This window comes from Vicia villosa, unplaced genomic scaffold (assembly GCF_029867415.1).
Source record: "Vicia villosa cultivar HV-30 ecotype Madison, WI unplaced genomic scaffold, Vvil1.0 ctg.002755F_1_1, whole genome shotgun sequence".
NCBI lineage: Eukaryota > Viridiplantae > Streptophyta > Magnoliopsida > Fabales > Fabaceae > Vicia > Vicia villosa.
In genome coordinates this window covers 277,856-284,343 of record NW_026706022.1, presented here as the reverse complement: position 1 = coordinate 284,343, position 6,488 = coordinate 277,856, and the positions used below count along the sequence as shown (strand labels likewise).

The window sequence follows — 6,488 nt, the reverse complement described above, 5'->3', positions numbered from 1 at the left end:
AGATGCTTAAGGCAGATTAGATAACATAACAATTAGAATGAATAAAAATGAATTGATAATTATCCAACCAAGTTTTATACAGACACAACTTATTTGTTATCCCAACTGATAAATGTTTTACACAAAATTCCTTTTCAAAAACAAAAGATGGTCTGGGTTTTTCTAAGAATCCTTTAAATCTGAAGCGTCCAAAATCTTCTTTGAATCATAATTCAAAAGGAGTGCATTCAAGCCGGAGTCAGCAAAGCTCCGTTTCAAAGCAAGAAAATCCAATACACCTTGAAAAAGGACCGCAAGTGCAAAATAAGATTTAATCAAACAAATACACATCCTTCCTCGAAGTTGAACCAGAACAACACACCATCATTGAATACTTCTCCAACACACCATCTATTGACATTTTTTACATTGTTCAGTAGCTTTATATAATGCTTTACGCTCATCAGTGATATGATAATGTGTCTCTTCTTCAATACGAAACACATAGCAGCAACCCACCATACCTGTCTACTAATCTCTCACGCAACTCAGAATTTACAGAAACATCTCATCAACTACATAAAACAAATAACACCAGGTTATCAACAAAAACTTCCCACGCAACACAAATTTCACATACTACAAAATCAAGACTTGGCATGACCACACTAAGTATGAAAAGTCGAACATTATCATCAATGTAACACGACAATACATAACAAATATAACTAACACTAATTGTTAGAAATACTAAAGACACTAATTCTAGTTCAACCACTGAATGCTTCTATAATATAGAGAGATCATGATGCAAGTATTAAAAAGGTGATGCTGAATACCAAACTTTAAACACCAGAATCTCCTTTTTTCTTCTTGCACCCTTTCTCTATATCGGAAGAGTTCTCACAATTTTGATGTCTTTCGCTAATGAGACTATAAATTGGTCCTCGCTGTATAGGTACACAAAAATCTTGAAATGAGAGCTGCATAGAAATGCTCTGGAAGATTAACAAACTCTACAAATGATCATAAATAACAAAAAAACATCATAGGATTATCTAAACACATTTATGCCAAAATTTAACCCTTTGGCTTGTTTCACATGCTCATTAACCAATCATTTCTTCAACCTTTCAGCAATTATGAATGTGAGTGCGAATGTAAATTTGCTTAGAGCCAAGTGTTGGTCATAGAGAAACTCACAATGCACCGCGTTCAATAGGGGAAAATATTTTGAATGCCGACATAACAGTCATTGCAACGCCATCAGCTGCATCTCAATAACTCTCTCCTACTGCTATTGCCATCTTTACCATTTCGGTATCCAATGATGATGATGTCGTGACCGTCGCTACTAACAATCATCGTCACACAAATGGAACCATAATACTATTTATGTTCATTATAAATAATTAGTAAACATCATAAAACTTCAATCATTACTTACTCCTTGAATGTGGAATTAAACCGAACATCTTGAGATCACTCCCAAGATCAATTCCCATTCTTAAATTCTTAAAATATATAAGCTATGGATAAGATGATTATATTAGTCAGGTAGATTTTAAGTAATGCCTAGCTTTTACCGGGATGTCGGCGTGACTGCAGAGATAAGCTATAACCTTTTACCTGCAAGCTATAAATAAATGGTCCATTAGCTCAAAGCACGGACACACTACAACAAACAACATTACCTCAAAGCCCATATTTTGGAGCGAGGTATTTAAACTCTTAGATACTTTACCATTCATTTTCGATAAATGGACCCCATATTTTGTAGCGAGGTTTTATGCTCTGAGACTGAACCACTGACCATGAAACCATTTTGTCACTCGGTTATAGAATACAGATAGAGGAACTTCCATTAAGCATAGATAGTTACCTGTTTTCACTTTTGAGCATCTGTTGGTGAAGAAACTTAGCACAAAACTTTGTAACCACCTTACGTTCTACTTTCAGTACAAAGTGAGCATACATAATATAATGGTTTAAATTTAATAACAATAATGTTTAGGTTAGCATTTCTCATCATGACTTAACTCCAATTATTATAACTTAATAGAAAAACATGTTAAATCATAATTGAAGTTAAAGATGCATGTTAGAAAAAGGTGCAAGTATAGAGAAATGAGAAAATCAATGTTAGCTTCATATGAACATAAAATGTTTATCACAGAGCACGTACAAGGATGGTGCATGGAATAGGTGCCAGAGAAAACTGTCTGATAGAAAACCACCGAGAAGTGCGATGAGAAAGATGATACCAGTAAATGAATGAAAGAAACACTTGTTGTACACGTCGGTGTCATCTGGTAATGCAAGGCAATCTCACCACATACAAACATTCTTATTATAGTCATTTGTGGATAGTAGCATTGTTTGTTTAAATTCTGCTATGCTAAAGCAGCTATTGACAACACTGACTCGTATAAAAGTGATATTCCCAGTAAGATTGGTTTTTATGTTTAATTTACGGTGTCAAACGACCAGTATTCACTTCACAACAATATGTGATTAATAGATGATCATTTTTCACACGATGTTATTGAAATAATTTGATGCAAAATGTATCATACCACATCTATATTGCTAATATTTCAGACAAAAAGAAAATATCATTTGATAGAATCCCATAAAACCATAACATACGGAAACGACTTGTCGGATTACAAATAAGAATCATTACTTACCACTTCTATTGCCCTGCAGATGCTGCTTTGATAACACCGACGTCAGCCAATCGAGAACCTCTATTCTAGATCCCCATTTAAAACCCGGTGGAAACGAACCATCCATTCCACAGATTTCAAGGAAATCCTCATCAATAACCATTAAATAGAAAATCAAATCACCATGAAAAGGGGTTACCTCCTAGTAAAAATATTTCAAGGAAATCCTCATCAATAACAGAATAAATTAGTTCAAGAAAGGAACATAACTGTAGGAAATGCATAAAATTGACTTCAAATACAATACCTGTGATACCACCTCCTCCTCTTCTGGGACTGCTATAACTTTAATCAACTCTCTCACTATCATCCCTCAGAGTATACTCCATAGAAACCACCCTGTCCAGTATCTTACTGCAACAACAATGAGACCAGAAACTCGTTATTATTTGTACATGTTAGAAATTCAGAAACATTGAGAACTAATACGCAGAACCTGTAAAGCAATACCGACAGTTACGACAACCTGCACAACGGAATTACGCAGGGACCAGAGAAGAAGTAGATGAAGTAAAAACAAACATATTGGTTACAACATGACGCTTCTCATAATGACAATCTTCTCATAATGTCACATAAAAGTGAAATTTAAAAACAAATGAAATAACAAATTACCATAACAGAGATATGCATTGTACAACTATTTATTACCTTCTTAGCATGAGTATCTTCATCACATGCTACCAGTAAGAGGGGGTATCGATCTAAAATTGTAAAATGAAATAATTGGCCATAAAAACCTCAAATAAAAATATATCAGTAAGAAAAAAAATCAATTCTCATGAAATAAACTACTACATTTAGGTACTAAATTGGTCCTCGAAGATGAAACCATGTTGTGACATAGATACTCGATTTGGGGAAATTGAAGATCTTACCGTGAAAATCTGAAGTTGTGAAACATAATCCGTTTGGGATTTGTGTTATTCAACACTGTGAGCTTTCCAGCTCCATTGAGCATCAGTGAATAATCCTACAAAAGCAAAATCATATTTGAATTTAAGTTAAATATTGATTTCGCCGAGAGCGAAGTGACAAATTTTAGCAGAAAATTAAGATTTCAAAACCCTAACTTAAACGAATAATAGAATAGGGGAAATGTCTTTGAACTAAATAACATATTCTAACTTGAGAAATATGGATGTATCCGTTAATGAACCCTAACTACAAAATCAAACCCCTAATTTGAAACATATAACCAAACAAATCAGAAATACATACAAAACCACAGACACAATAATGTCTAACTACTCAACAATAAACCGATACAAATCGAAGAAATTTCATAAACAAAAAGTGACGGATCTGCAAATCCTAAGCCATGAAAGTGTCAGATCTGGAAACCCTAAGACATGAAAGTGTTCGAAACTATTGTAAATACGGTGGCTGCAGGAAGGTGAGATATTGAGAAGATGTGATATTGAGAAGATGAGATTTGGAGTCTGTAGAAGTAGAAGTTCAGAGAGCACCACATGAAAAGAGGTGAAAGAGAGAGTGGTAGAAAGTGAAGAACCGATGAACAGTATAGTTGGGTTTTCAAGAAAGCCCCATTTGAAAAAGATTAGGGTTTGTTCAAGAATGCAAGAAAGAAAATTTGAAAAAAGGTAGAGAAATGACTTGGTGTAACTCGTAACCTGTAGCATAGAAAGAGTAGGTAGTAAAGGATTGCAAAGAAGCCAGCCACGTGGCTCACTATCTAAGCAAAGGGGCAGTTTGGTCCTTTCCAGAACATCAAACTTTCTTATATTGTAGATAATTCAAAATGAAAGAAGCTGATGTACTTTTAACTGCGCTGCAAAAACCTTCAACCGTGAACACAAGCCTACACCACAGGTAATATGTAGCAATGTCATTATCCAATATAGAAATATATAATGAGTAATAATTCATGTTTCTTCCAAATGTACACTATGATAATAGATAGAATATGAGAAAATGATGTAAATCAAATTCAGACAAATAAATCATTGTAGAGAAACTTACTTTCAGCAATACCAAACCAAGCTTTCAACATGATTATAGCGATTCCACAAGCAAGGTCTATTGGTTCTTGTAGCAACCTGCCTAAAAATGTATGCTTTCGAGTCGCCACCTATTCTGAAGGGCGAATAGGAACCCTACGCAGATAAGAGATTGAGGGTAAGTTATTATAATCAGGCTGAGGGAAGGTATGAGGCACCCTCAGCCCTTTCCTAAAGGCTAACATTCAAAGATTAGGGTTGCATGGCATGAATTAGGGAGAAATGTGGCAAACAGAATTTTAGGACACAATTGAGGTTTTGAAGAGGGGGGACTCGCCTTGTTGCCAAGTGCCTACGTACCTCCTTAGGGAGGATCAGAGTCTACGTAGTTCGGGAAGGGTTGTACGCCATTTAGAGTTTGAATTTGATTGAAGATGTATTTTTTAGAGGCTTTTTGGTTAGCCTATCGCAGTTTGTTTTGTCTTTGTAATTTGAATGGAGTTTAGAATTATTTGAAAATGTGGGCGTACAACCCTGATTTGGCACTATTAACCGCGATAATCGATTGATTCAATTACCATAGTTAAAAGATTTGAAATTTGCATCACTACCAATTTTAATCGATTGATTCGATTATCACTAATAATGAATTAAGGTATATTTTAATAATTTTTATAGAATTTTAAATGCATTGTTACCCCTCGCAACCGATTGATTCGATTAAAAAGAATAACAAGTTAAATCGAGGGAAAAACGGTTAATCATCACAACTAATAAAATAGTTGCAACCATTTAACCAAATAATAGAAATCATATTTTATTTAATTAAATAACATTTTAATTAAAAATATTGTTAACCATAGCGATTAATCGATTTAATCGGCACGAATAACAAATTATAATTTTTAATAATACTATCAAATATATTTTTTATTTACCAAAAATAAATATTAATCACTTAATTAAACATTTAATTATATGAAAGAAATAATTAAAACTAAATATATTAATTAAATTAAATTAGTTATTAGGATTTTTATTCAATGTGGCTGCTGTTATGGTGTATGGTATGGGTGATGAACCAGGAGCGTTAGATCTAGGGGATGGTAGGATTAAAGGCTGGATCATGAGGGTGTATGGAATTCTGTACATAGGCGCATGCACTGGATCTGGAATAAAATTCTTCAGAAAAATCATGAAGGAGGGAGGGCTCGAACCTGCGACCCTCCACTCCCCAAGCGTGTTCATTAACCACTCCACCACGCATGCATATGTGTTAAGAACGCGCGTCTGTAACCTAATGTATGAAGCAAGAAAAACAAAAGAAAAATAGGCGCGCGAATTCAAACTACCCAGTGGCACGCAGACACCTCATCATCGTCCTCAACACCATCTTAAAATCCCTGCAAAATTAGCTACGATATTGCTACGATTTCATTCGTAGCAAACTTACCTGAAAAATAGCGAATAGCACCTGTGCAAGCATAAATTGTTCGCGACCCTTCCTTTACCCTTGTTTGGACCATACGAACCTAACTATACCCTCGATTAGTTCTAATTTCGTTCCTAATTAAAACCCCTAAACTGAAACCCTAAAAGCTCAAAACGGCATCAATGGCAAAACATGTGTAAGGCAACCAAACTTCAAACAATTAATTCAGACACGATCAGAACGACAAGGAAAACTCAAATATGCATTCAAATTTCAATGCTAATGCGTGAAACATTCAGATCGAGCGAGTTTTTAAAACGACATACCTGAATTGAATGGAGAGGGTTCTGGGGGTGTTGAAGTAGAGTAACGATCCTCACAGCTTCA

General features: G+C 34.8%; 1 long non-coding RNA gene across 1 annotated transcript; it reads right to left on the bottom strand.

Annotated features, from left to right (window-relative positions):
* Window positions 1-250: 250 nt before the first annotated feature.
* On the bottom strand, window positions 251-3,340 carry LOC131639752 (uncharacterized). The gene is made up of 3 exons (XR_009295034.1): window positions 2,956-3,340; window positions 2,670-2,850; window positions 251-1,615 (listed from the first exon to the last, which is right to left on the bottom strand). It is a non-coding gene; the product is annotated as an uncharacterized LOC131639752 (long non-coding RNA).
* Window positions 3,341-6,488: the final 3,148 nt, after the last annotated feature.